Genomic DNA, 14,003 nt, shown 5'->3' with positions numbered 1-14,003 from the left:
GCCTTGTACAAGAACGTTGTGGTTCATCCCCTGTGCATACTTCACAGGGAGAAGAAAACTCATTTACAAACCATCTGTGCCTAAGTGATTTTAACTGTGCCTTGCACTCGCATAGACTAAACTTCACATGCTGTTAAATTACCACTTGTGTTCATAACGTGTCTCCCTTACCTACCTTTTGGAAGTACTGCTAAGAGATTAGCATCAATGTCCTTTGTGCTGTTTGCAAGTTCTTCTTTATCTTCAAATGAGAACTCCTTCTGAAAACTGAAAGCAACATCTGGTTTACAGAACTGTGGATGTTTCTGCTACAAATCAAGTAAAGCCAAGATGTAACCAATTTACTTCAAGATAGTCTAACAGAGATACCAAAGAAAATATTTTCCATAAGAACGAAATAAGAAATAACCCCAAGAAACTCACAAAGCCAAACCTAACATAATTTGAAACTTGTTTGGAACTGACTGTGACACATTTTTGCATTAAATTACTGACCAGAGACTGCCTTCAAAATGTTCTACTAGCACTTACATTTGAAATAATCTATATCAAATGATTCTCCATAAATATTAAAAATACTTTATCAAATGCAGTACTGTACGTACACTCCACCTAAAAGCCTTCTGCACGACTGCCCTCCTGTTGTTACTGCACTGATCTCTGGATCCTATATGGCTTATAATACACCAATATGGGCAGCAGATCATTTAGTTTTACACCTTGTCTTTTCAAAACAGCAAAAATGGCCATTTATATGAGCCATTAATATTATGTCTTTAATATTAACATATCAATATGTTCATTAAATATACAAATATTAACTGTAAAATGTAGGTGTCATAATGGTCTAAAGTAGATACTAACTGTCTACAGAGACCTTCTGGAGGAAGTGTTCCTCCTTGTGGGTAAACAGAGTGAGATTTTTCTCTCCAATTATTAAAAATAGAGAGAGAACTGCTGTATTCTGACATTATGACTTCTAAAATATCTCAGCGAGGCATAAGAAAACTTACACACTAGTCTTAAAACCTTTAGTAAACTGTGTAGACAGGTGTAACAGATACAAATCCCCAAGTGATTCTAGGCTCTTCATTATACCGTGGTATGATGTGCCATACAATTTGTTGTCATTCTGATAAGACAAATCACATAGCCTTACTGTTGGAAAATCCTTCCATAGGACAGTTTCTAAATTACTTTTTAAAGAACTGAATACCCTTTCATCAAGGGTATTTGGTTAGAAAAGAAAAAATAGTAAAAAAAAAAAATAAAAAATCTGTACTGACTATTCCAGAAGAATATTTCTCACTGAAAAGAGTTTTAACATATAATGACTAATAACATTTTACATGAACTCCAAGAAGTATTTGCTTCTTTATCATTTATAAATAATATTCCTTTGTAAGAAGACATTGAGGAGAGAATAAAAACCCTTGAAATGACAATAAAGAAACTGGGCTATGTCATATTCGGGCACCATGCCACCTGCTGCAAACAGTCTCCAACAACTGCACTTACAGAAATGATTCCAGGTACTGCCAAGAAAAGCAGTATTAGCCACTACAGAAAATAGCAAACAGAAGATGAAGAGCTGCAATAAGCTGTCCATTACAGAAAACTGTGTATCCTTACAGGGCAAAAACACTTTAAAAGAACTAAACAAAGAGCAAAATAAAATTTAAAAAAAAAAAAGCACACAGCAGCCACAAGCAAATAGGTGCGTGTGTCAGCTGAGAGACTCAAGACCATTAACTGCATGTTTCTATATGCATAGCCCCACATTGCAAACCCTCCTGATTCTTATTAGCCTCACAATATGTTATTTTCTTACAGAGACAGCTTCTGGAGAGCCCCTAGGTGGAGAGACTTCCAGTTTCCATTGGAAAGCAGTTTCTACTCCTTTTGGCTGAGGATGAGTTTGAAAAATGCGAGTAATATCCGTCTGAGGCTACAAATCAAAATCAAAATTTATTTTGTCAAATCAATTTGATTACTCAAGACTCATCTCAAAAGTGCCGAGGGAGCCAGCTCATGACTTTTGAATACCTGGGCTTTATTTAGCAGCACCTCCAATTGCTTCCATAATGCTCGTGACAGTGCAGCACCTTAAGTTTCCATAAAAATGGGACTCTACACAGAAAAGCATTCACCTATACAGCAAAATCCTTGTTTAAATTAACTGTGCACTAACATCCACAACTATGCCTCAGCCCCACACAAATTTCCAGGGGTAAAATCATAGAGAATCAGGACTGGCATTAGCCTGCTGGTTCTAAAAAGAATGGTACTGGATTCCTTCTGGATCCTTGACAAACTTATAAATGCTGTCAATTAGTTAGATTCACTCCTGCCCCTTCCTCCAAACTCCAGGCAGTCTAAGTGTCTTTCACTGGGTTTCCATCCATTTGTTCTTGTGCCAGGGTTGTTGGCTACCATACCTATTTTTCTTAACAGAAGTTTTCCACATCTACTCAGCTTCCTCAAGACAGGCTCTCAGTTTCATTGATTATCTGTAAAAATGCTCTCTGCCTGTTCCAATTTTAAGTCATCTTTTTTGTATACGGTGTCCAGAACTATACAGTCTTGATTCCAGACCTGGGTCTTAGCAGCGTCTTATAAAAATAGGAATTTTAATAGAGAAAGCGTTATTATATGACTAGCCAGATGAAACCCAGGATCTACCACACATTTGCCTTTTTGTAATTACACTATATTGGTTGCTCAGTCCCGCATGAGAAACTAATATGCCAAGGCTTTGCTATCATCAGTTGCAAGTGACAGAAAAAATTATCAGCCCCCAATGCACAACTGTGCACTTAGTATTATTACATTACATCCCTTTTCTATTACTCCTCAAGGTCATCCAGTTCTTCCTGTATGTGAGCTCCCTCCTCCTCTGTACCAAGGGTGGCTTCCAACTTTTGCTCACTGGCAGATTTCATTAAAATTCTTTTAATAACCACAAACTTCTTAAGCTTAACCCTTGCTGGGCTACATGGCATCACAGGTTATCTGCTTTGTGAAAGTCCCTTCACAGTTTCCCTTATGCCCTCATTTTCCATTTCCCTCTGGACAGACTGTCAACTTTTATTTATGCATTTTTAAATGATTAACTGTTTTCATGTACTGACTGTTATACCCACAGTGTAGGCATTTTTCCTCCTCAGAGGCATTTTTGCTCTCTCTTGCAAAGCTTCAGGTGGCATTGCTTGTTTTAAATATTTGCACATTAGAAACACAAAATGATTTAAACCGATGTATCAATTACGTTGCTTTAACTTGCACAGAGAATTCACAGACAAAGCACTGCTCTGAAGATGATACAGTCAAGCCAACCAACTGAGTTCAAAAAATGAAAGTAGGCATATTTAGGACATGTCACAATATTCAATAAGAACATTCATTAGGAATCTAAATTGAATCAGAGTGATGTTAAAGCAATTCCAAATGGTTTTTAAAAAAAAAAAAATTACAGGATACTATTCATAAGGGTTTAAAAAAATATGTTCCCAAGTAATTCCTCACCAAGACTTCCCTATTTCCTCAAAGGGATCTTTCCAGATGTCTCCCTGCTTTATTAGTTTCTCTGCTAAAGGAGCAGGTATAGCAACAATTTAGTTGATCAAGCAGAGTCAGACAGTCAGGCTTGGACTGCCAAGTATATTGTACCTTCACAACTGCATCTATTCACCTTTGCTTAGTTTCTCAAGTTAAGCTATAAATCTAGGTGCAGATTCTGAGCAGCAGCACCAGGAGTTTCTGCACTTAACAGCTAGGCTATGCACATTCATTATTAAAGTAATTTACAGCATACTTGGGTTTCTCTAAATGAAAAAAAAAAAAAAAAATAGAAATTCGCAGGAATTCTTTCTTCTTAAAGTCCCTGCTAAATCTGGATACTGAAATAGGAACTTCTCCTTTGCTTGCCTGAAACACAGCCTGTGATCATGGTTCATGAAATGCAATCAACAGCATGAGGTCCCACAAGTTTGTTTCACACAGCATTTGTGTGTGGTTTGACCTCAGGTTCCCAACAAACTCATTATACTCTCCAATGTTCAGGAATTCATATGATTCCTATTAAAACATAGGCAACAATATTTCACGGCCTCAATTGTTTTTCTTTAAAAACAACGTATAGCGTGGCATTAGGAGAATATTTGATAGTCTCAGTAGTTATACCACTCTGGCAACTTCCAAAGTAAGTGTGGGCTGCTTCTATACATCAGGGATTCCAGGCTGAAGACTTCATCTGCTGCTACAGCAGCAGCATACAGTTTCTAAATAGCTGTCCCACTAACCTAGTTACATGCCCAAAAGCAAGCAGAAGTTTGATCCAAATGGTAACGCTGCCCTGCCATCTGGATTAAAGCTATGGGATATACTGAGATTTTGCGATTGAAACACATGCATGAAAATCCACTTGTATACCTGCCAGCTAGGTGCTTGGCATTCATTTTTCTTCTCCCTCTCTGCCTCCAGGAGAACTTCCTTCCCTGGACTCTTATGTAAAAGGTCCATTCTACAGTCACATCCTTCTCTACCACTCTCATTTCTACTTTCCCCTACCTGCCTTCCGTAACACAGTGATTCTTGTACACCCATTCCCTCCATCTCTCTCCAGTACCGAAGAAGCAACATAGCGGGGAACCAGGTGCACTCTAGAAGATGTGTGTTGACTGAAAAGATGCTTACAAACATGAGCCTGGGTGCCTAGGGCTGGTGGATTCCTGTGCAGCTGAGCTAACAAAACAGCTGGTTGCTGGGGCAAGAGTCAGTTCCCAACTATCTGACCTCCTCTCTGCACCATAATGAATGAGTCCAGCAAGCACAAAGGCGGACACCAAAAAGCAGTCGGAGTGAGGATGGGAAGAGAGAAGGAACGTGACCTGCCACCTTGTTTAACCATGAACTATATCCCCTTACTCAGCCTTGTGGAACTGTGCCCTAAGACTACAGGCATGAAATAGCATGGCCCTGCAGGGGAGCAGCAACATCACCTCTCCATTCATCTCTGCGGTGTCCCCCTCCCATGTGCTGACAAAACTCTCTGCATGGCTGTATAATTAATTCACCCACTTCAGCCACTTTCTTTTTCAGACAGATCAGTTTGCCAAGCTGGTTTGCTAAATGTCTGTACTGCGTCCATGCCATTCAAGGAAAAATGGGCACTGCAGTGGCAGGAAGCTCAGTGCAGAGTGGGACTCTTCCCTTAGCAATGCCAGCTATAAATTTTCACATTATTTAGGAGGCAGCTGGCATTTACAATACCTGTTCGGAGCAGCTGCCAAATAAATTCCATAAATGCCAAAGCTTGGTCCTGCAAGAGGACCAATAATCATTTTCCCCGGCAAAAGAATAAACGTAGATTCAAGCAATGACTGCAAGGTGCAATCGTGCAACCAGTCATCTTCACTAGGCAAGAAAAACTCGACCTTACCTTAACGCTCTCTTCCTTTGGAGCAATCGTGAAGCTTTAAATCTGACTGAGTTTTCTTTGTCAAAATCTGTGAAATGGAAAAAACCACACCATAGTGAAGATGCTTTAACAAACAGGGAACTTCCAGGAAACTAGGTTACAGTCTGCAATCATAGTCCTTTTCCACTGGAAACGACTGTAGAGAGGCCTTCCCTCTAGTCAAAGAAGCATAAGATGATGTGTCAAAGTTGGTGATAAACCAAAGCCTTGCAAAAATGAGTACAGACAGTAAACATATCAAAAGCATCAACACTTTATTGAACTGCCGTGTTCTAATCCCAGTGTTCATAATGTAGCACTGCAGCCTGGGGCTATCATTTAAACTCCTTGACTCAGTTTCCCGATTTATAAAATGGGCAGTAGACATGTTTATGAAGCACTCTGCAAATGAGGAGTGCTGCAAGCAGCAAGAGCCTTTTTGGCTGCAGCCTAGCAATACTATAAAAACTGCATATTCACTGCAGAAGTCGAAGATGCCCAGCTCAGGATCTGTTGCAACAACAGCATTACACCATCTGTGACACAAGTATTTCTGAAGATTGGCTAGTGTTTGGAAGCTTCCGGTTCTTTTGGAATAGCATTAGAACATGGTTCCTTTCAGAGAGTAATACCTGTCTACACTGAGAGCAAAACTGTGTCAGATGCAGCCTTATATTCAAAAAGTATGTCTTACAAAGCCACTAGTTCCCAAACCTTTGTGAATCCCCCTAGATCTAACTCTTCATTTCTGCAGTCAAGAGCATCAGAGGGTCTAAACAACGACCAGTTGCAAGGGGCACCAGTGCCTCCATTCAACAATGAGGATGCTATTAAGGGACCTTGGAGAACTGCTAGCCAGGGAGCAGGGGAGCACCTGGTCTGTGTCTGCTGTTGAAAAACAGAAAGCTACTAACAGTTTACTCCCAATGGGAAAATTGCCTTCCGTCCCATCTGTATTAAGTCAACTATCCCAAGACCCTAAATTAATAAACAATTGGTCACCGACGCAGTGTTCATTTTATTTTTCAAAGACAGACCTGAATATTACGCAACCTGGACATTAGAACATTTCAAAAGCATCAACATCCCTTTTACTCTACCACAGAACTGAGATTTAACTATTTCAATGAAGAATTAACTGGCAAAAACATATTTTTTGCTTATACAAAGTATTTTAAAACCTAGGTAGGATGTTTCTTATTTTTGCAGAAAGTGTTTAAAGAAACCTATTATAGCTGACAACATGGGTCTTAATCTAGAGAATGTATCTTTTGTCTATGTCTTGCAAAACTTTTCACCCTCCTCCTCTCTCCCACTTCTTTCTGCCACCTCATCAGGTAAACACATTTAAAAAAAAAATAAAAAAAAAATAAAAAAGACCATTTTAACAGGTTGATAAAGAGGCTTAAAATATGCAAAAAATGCAGTTTTAGGCATCTGCTACAAGTCACTGCAGATTTCAAGCAGCTTTGCTAACAGTGTTCTTCAAGGCAACTTTTTCCTGGTTTTGTTAACATTCATTTTCTCTTTCCGAGTAAATGGAGAACAAAGCACACAGATTATACAGAAACATCTTTTTAGACCAAAGCAGAGTATTATAACAAAAACAGTACGAATGGTATATAAATCATTGTATTTTACACTACAACATTAAAAAGAATACTCCATGACATAATTATCCTCTAAAAAGGCCAGATTTACATTACTGTGAGAAGAGTATGCAGTAACTTAAAAAGCCCAGCTCAGTATCAGCTTAGCTAATCAGAACCAGGTATATCTTAAATTTATAGCTGTTCTAACAGGATGTAACCCATCCCATAGTTTTTGGCACTAAACCAGCTGTCCAGCATGAAAACCACAAGTAGACCACAGAGAAATTCTCCCTACCCTAGCCAAAACTGGAGAGGGGATATGAGAAGGGAAGAAAGTAGCTTTCATTGCTTCGCTGGGAGCAGGGCTGCTCAGAGTGGGCACACAAGCCGGTCTGACTCCTGCTACCCATTAAACACATTCAGTAACATTCATACATACCATATCTCTAATGCCTCAAAAACATCTTAAAACTTTGCTGTGTTTCACAGGGGCAAGCTCCTCTCTTCCCCCACCCCAAAACCACAGCAAACCCAACCAGACAATTATATTCTCTTACACAGTTTTGATATTTTATGTACTTCCTCCTGTTCAAATTAAACCCCATGTGGGAGGATTAAAGTCCAATAAAACTTACTTACTACAATATGGAAGTCTTAAAATTAAATACAAACACAGGAGAAAAAGTAAAATAACTCTGCTTCAAAAGAAAATAAATATGTTCACAAGAGAAACGTCAGTTTAACAGAGCCTTAATTCAATGGTTAATTTAAAGAAAGAAAAACCCACCCTCACAGTACCTAATACACAAAAGGAAAATCTTTGCAACAGCATTTTGTTCCTTCTTTCACTGAAGAATTCTAATCACGTTCATAACCACATAAAAACAAATTTAAATATTTTTATTTAAAATTAAAAGCATATTTACTGAAGTGTAAATCAAACTTGTTCACAAGTTTAACCATTTGTTCATCTAGTCCCCCTCCCTCTCAGGTACAAACTACCGGATAAAACCACTATCCATAGTTTAATTCACAGGAGGTTTAAAATCATGAATTGAATAACAACAATAATAATAATAATAAATAAAAAAAAAAGTAGATGCAACCTTCCAGTATTACTTAGTATATTTAAAGGCCCTAAGTCAGTGGCAAGCTAAGCTAATTAAAAGATCCATCTAATCGGATCTTTCAAAAGTGTCCTTTAGGAAATAATGAAATAGCCTAGGTGACTAACTGCATACTGATTGCTAAAGTAGCTAATGTAGCTGCAGAAGATCCAGTCAAACGATATTTACACATGCATACATATATACGAGAGAGATTAAACACATGCAAACGAACTGCATTTTCTTCACTCTACTTGCAACTCTTACCTTGCTCCTCAGAGTATTTAACATTTCCCAAATAGCTGGAGATCCAAGGATTTCTGAACATGGTTGCACAAACAAAGGATTCAGCAAAGAGAAACTACAATAGCAGCTAATTCTCAACCAGCCACAGCCCTAGGCCTGTCTTAGCAATATCGTGTAGAGATTTTTCATAGCACAGGACTGGAGCTGTCAGGCTATCGCGTCCCAGGGAGTACAGTAAATGCATAGCAATAGGCTGCAAGCTGGAGCAGCTCAAGCCAGTAATCAGATTACAAACAGAAATTAGGCACATGAATGCTAAAACAGATTGGGCAATGGTGATTGGGAGATTTATAATATTACCACTTCAAAGATCCAGCCAAATCACACATTATATTCCTGCAAAACGAAGGCAGAACCCCTAAATCCTCACATTAAAAAAAGAAAAAAGAAAAAAAAAAACAAACACCCTCCAAGAAGAGGAATAATTCCGTCCTATCTCTAATCAGGATAAACTGCAATGCTTTCTTAAGAAAAACAGCATCCAGGCTGCCAAAAAAATGGACTCTGTTAATCACATCATTATGCTAAATGTTTTGCCTAACTATTAGTTGGAACGTTTAAAACAGTCAAGATTTATGGATAACATATGAGCAAAATTACTGGAGGGAGTGGGGATTTAAGAACAGACACGACAGCTCCAAATATTTTAATTTGAGACAGAAGGTGTAAAATTGCACAAAAGTACTGTCTAGCTACCATATTTTTTTATTAAACAGATTTGATGGATTTTGGATTGAAGAGTCTGAACCCTTTATAGTTCCTTTTGAAAAGTCGGAACCCTTTATAGTTCATTTTGAAAGTCTGGAAGTATTTGGTCAAAATGGTGCAATAACCCTGGCTCAGTCTTCCACATTGATCATCTATCACACACCTGATCATCTAACACACACACATACACAAAGGAGCATTAAACATGTGACTGACACAGGTCCATGCACTTAACCCCATCCAACCAACGGCAGTAACTGCCTACTAGCTTTCCTCCAACAGACTTCTTCCCTACTTCAACTAGTATCAGTTGAAAACTCAACACAAGATTGGCAGTCAGGACCATGAAAAGGTGGCCTAGAAACACAAGACTGAAGTTCTTGACTTTTCTTACGTGTTTTTATAACACCTGGTACAAAAGGACATTCATCCGTGCTGGGAACCTCTAGGTACAGGCAAAATACAAGCAATGATGCTGTCAGAGAGACTGCTTAACCACAAGTTAAAAATATAATCTATCAAAAACCTATTAATTTCTGTCGACTCACCATGAAGTTATATTTAGCCTGTCTTGGTCATCAAAACACTGCTTTTCATACTAGTAAGTTCCAGCAATGGATAGAAGCGCTCCATCTTGTCCAATACCCCTACTATTTCTATTCATTTATTTAAACATGAATAATATTGGAGTCACCTTAACGAAGTACCTTTTATTAGCTGATCTTTCAACAATACAGAGCACCCAACACATGGACTATGGCATCGAACCCTCTAACTCACCAGGTAATAGCCTCTGTTCAGAAATACCTGATGGTGCATACCATATTTTTTTCTTTGCTTGTAATCTTACTGGCTTTCACATATAATGCTAACTTCTTCACAGCACTACCCATAGAACACAAACCAAACATTGCTGTGCTCTCTTGACCAGCTGTGAAGACCTACATTTACCCAATCCTAGTGAATACAAAAGCAGTAACAAAAAATGGAATCTGTCAACACTGGTCCAAACTTGCCATTAACATGAAAATCTGCTTTATGGCCCAGACATAAGTGCAGGTGTGCTTAAAACACAAAAACTAGACAATGCAGAAATCACAAAGAAGCTGCTGGTAACAGCTAATGGGGACAGTCTGGACCGGTATCCTTGTGGGTATATCAATAGAGAGGTGCCCAATTCTGAAAAGGTCCCTTTCTTCCAAACCCTGCTTGCGTGACGACTGCTTACTTGATCTTGTGAATAGAGGTATTATTACCTGGGGCATTTTTAAGCACCTGTAACTCATCTGGTACACAGTAAGGGAACTGTTTCTTATAAAGTGCAGATAAATGACACTCATTTGATACATCTCATGGCTGCAGTCTTTAGCAAGGTTGAAGGAGAAGTTATAGACTTAACAGCCGAGCTGATGCAATAGCTCACAGCTGCCAAAAAAGACAGTCCTACCTGTTTATCTCTGCAGGACCTCTGCTAGGTCCTGCTCCCCTAGTGACCCAGTCAGATGACTAAACTGGTAGTAAACATTCCCTTTTATTTTTGCTGGGTATACTTTTCAGGAGGTGCCAGAACAAAGAAAAGGGCACAGGATCTTATGATCAGGAAAGGGATCAACCCTTCTGGCTAACAAAGGAGGTGAATTCAGCTTGATTGTCATCCTCGTGTCTGGTGATGTCCCATATGACAGAGAAGGAGAGATGTGTTTGTATTTGTGGAGGGAGTGGACAGGCTCCCACATGCCTCTGCTGTACATCATCTCCAACGCCTTATCCTCAGCATCCTTCTGGTAAACAAGGTGCAGAAGGTAAAGCACACAGAGCTGCAGAAAAACTCTAGAGTGCCTTTCACAAATGTGTGTATTTTAAATGGGTTCTTGCTTGTGCTGTTCAAATTCTACTCACAGAACACAGTATGAAGCCAGCAACAGCTCCAACAGTTCTGGCTACCACCTGGGAGGGAATACTTGTGATAGGCTTTGGTGCAAGTAGGATTCCTTTCCCTTCTGTTGTTAATACTGGAACCATGCTACTGTGCAGAATCTGTGACCCCAGAGTTTGTTCAGTTTCGCTTCAAGACAAGGGTTATGTGCCAACACTGCTTCCAATATTAAGACTCAATGCCAAGAGATGCTGGAACCTTAGGGTATTACACCAACGCTATGCACTTCACATAGATCATCGGGAAGATACAACTCTAGGGAACTGACAACTTCCCTCCCTCCTTTCCATCAAAAAAGGATCACCTATTGCAAGACTGGTCTCTGTGCTGTCCCTTAACCAGCTTTGGCAGTGGAGAAGACGCCTTGGTAAAAACAGTAAGTTACCAAGGTCAAACAATGGCATAAAGAAAAGAAGTCTTAAATTTAGCTTTTTGCTGCTTGTTTGGAAACAGAAGGTTTAAGAGCAAGTCTTTCCCAGAAGAAGAGAAATCCATCTCCAAATACTTGATGTGGGAATGAGGAAGAGTATTTTGTTCTTCAAAGAGCTCCAGCCTCCAGGACCTAGAAGCATGCTTAGCCAAACTATGTTATCAAGGCTGCGTTACAATCGGTAGTAATGTTCTTGTCTCCCTCTGCCATCATTAATTCTTGAGCATTAGCAGCCTCCAACATAAGCAAACAAAGAGAGAACAGTTCAGCCGTTAGAAAGGGGGGCAGCCCAGCTGGAAGTTACGTTTGCAGTCATCTGGGCAAAGAGCTAGAGGTTAAGCATACATACATTTCAAATCTGAGACTACTCATAAAAGACCAGCTGGCAGCTAAATGTTGTTCTGAAGCTTCCCACAGGAAGAGAAGGAAAATATCTTCCTTTTGTCTGGCAAAACTAATCACTGTAATCAAAGCTGGAGTTTAAACGGCTTGCAAAACTGTTCCCAACTTACAGGGCTGCCAACCCCAAAGCGCTGAAGAGTTATGAATCAGGTCCCACCAAGATCAAGTCTTTTTTCTTTCTGAATTTTGATCGCTTATGAATTATATTTAGAAGTGTTCCTCTGTGATAAGGAGAACTAGATACTTTGTTGTGACTTGCAGTTACCATAAAAACAAAAATCAAAGAAGCCCACGACAGCTGTTTGAAGAAAGCCTAAAAATAAATTTAAAAAAAAAAAAAAAAAAAAAATCAAGAATGCAGAGGAAAGAAAACCCACAGTGACTGCAAAGAAACTTTCAGCAAATATTCTTGTTAGATAAACAGGAGTCTGACCAGCATGAAAAACTGAGATAATCTGTATAAACAAGATGTTGAAATCATATTTTCATCCACACTTCATGGGTAGAGTTCTAAAGGAGCTCATGAATTTTATTCCACTGCTCTTCTTCTGGACAACAACAAGGCCCTTGGAATAGTAAGTCAAGATGAGCTGTGCCAAGATCTGAGATGCTGTGGATGATCACAGGAATGAAGGTCAGAAGACAGGTCTAAACCAGACCACTCTTACATCACTCCATCAGACCTCGCCTCCCACGCTCCAGGCTACTTGCCCACCCCAAGCCACCTTGTGAGTTTTTGGCATACAGAATCACAGAATCATAGAACGGTTTGGGTTGAAAGGGAACTTAAAGATCATCTAGTCCAAGCCCCTGCTATCATCAGAGCCACCTTCCACTAGACCAGGTCGGTCAAAGCCCCACCCAACCTGGCCTTGAACACTTCCAGGGAGGAGGCATCAACAACTTCTCTGGGCAAACTGTTCCACTGCCTCACCACCAACTGAAGAATGTCATCTTTATACATAATCTAAATCTACCCTCTTTCAGTTTAAAGACATTGCCCCTTGTCCTATCACTACATGCCCTTGTAAAAAGTCCCTCTCCAGCTTCCTTGTAGGCCCCCTTCAGGTACTGAAAGGCTGCACGTAGGCACGTGTTTCCAAAGGTGGCAAGGCACTAGAAATTAATGACTTGAATGAGATTTCTTCAAATCTTGAAATTTAGGAGATTTTGGTACCTTTCAATCTTGCAACACATTTTCAGAATAAGGAACATAAAGGTAATGTCCCTCAACATTCCCACATCTTGTATCACTGTTTACAAAACTGTATGGCAAGGCTGTAGCATAATTAAAGAACTTCAAGGTTTTCCTCTTTAGGAGTAGGATCAGTCTAGACTAGCTCCTTAAAGGAAGTTCAAAGGCCATGGACCCCTCTCATATGTGGTAATCAGATATACCAGTGAGGCACATTATCCAAATTGAGTCAGACCTGTCTGTCTGTGGCCCTGAAGCGGTAGTGGAAGATGTCAGGCGCGCGCAGGGTCAGGGTTAGGCATGGACTGAGCAAATGGCTGGAAAAGAGGGATAAGGCAGGAACCGTTGTCCCAGTAGTACATACAATTTAAATGATTAAGCAGCCCAAGGACTTTGGGGAGATGTGGGTTTTTACCTCGCAAAACAATACCTGAGAGCATTCCGCACAACAGTTCACTAAAGCAGCTGCAGTTCAGATTATGAAGGCACGGGGTTAGCCATCCTTCACTGAAGTCATGACACAAGCAGCAGCTTCTTCCTCACTACTGCAGTGAGTAAGAGCTTTGCTGCTGCAATGACCAAGGGCTTAAACTGCTGTTGGGAGAGACTGTCTGCAAAACTCCTGTCCTCCAAACAAGCAACCAGGGTTTCTAGGACAGATTTCCCCATCTTAAGCCAGGTAATAGACACCCCTACCTGAGGGGATGCGATACTGGACCTGGTGGTCACCAATGCAAGCGAGCTCGTCGGGGATGTCAAGATCAGAGGCAGCCTGGGCTGCAGTGATCATGCACTGGTAGAGCTCACGCTCCTGAGGGAAATGGGAAGAACAAAGAGTACAGTCAGGACTCTGAATTTTAGAAAAGCAAA

At 40.0% G+C, this 14,003-nt stretch overlaps 1 protein-coding gene and 1 long non-coding RNA gene across 3 annotated transcripts in view; both read right to left on the bottom strand.

Annotated features, from left to right (window-relative positions):
- Nucleotides 1–207, bottom strand: part of SVIL (supervillin) — a 64,002-nt gene extending 63,795 nt beyond the window's left edge. For both annotated transcript variants that reach the window (XM_035902427.1, XM_035902428.1), the window contains exon 1: nt 176–207. The gene's annotated coding sequence lies outside the window, so the exon portion shown is untranslated. The remainder of the gene's footprint in view (nt 1–175) is intronic.
- Nucleotides 208–254: 47 nt separating this feature from the next.
- The window catches only part of LOC118453117, a 50,424-nt gene continuing 36,675 nt past the window's right edge, over nt 255–14,003 (bottom strand). Inside the window, exons 2-3 of the long non-coding RNA XR_004843067.1 lie at nt 5,441–5,507; nt 255–267 (exon numbers count right to left, since the gene is read on the bottom strand). This is a non-coding gene — a long non-coding RNA (uncharacterized LOC118453117). The remainder of the gene's footprint in view (nt 268–5,440; nt 5,508–14,003) is intronic.

The sequence above is a fragment of the Egretta garzetta genome, unplaced genomic scaffold (assembly GCF_000687185.1).
Source record: "Egretta garzetta isolate BGI_Z169 unplaced genomic scaffold, ASM68718v1 scaffold369, whole genome shotgun sequence".
Lineage (NCBI taxonomy): Eukaryota > Metazoa > Chordata > Aves > Pelecaniformes > Ardeidae > Egretta > Egretta garzetta.
This window is presented reverse-complemented; position numbering and strand designations above follow the sequence as displayed.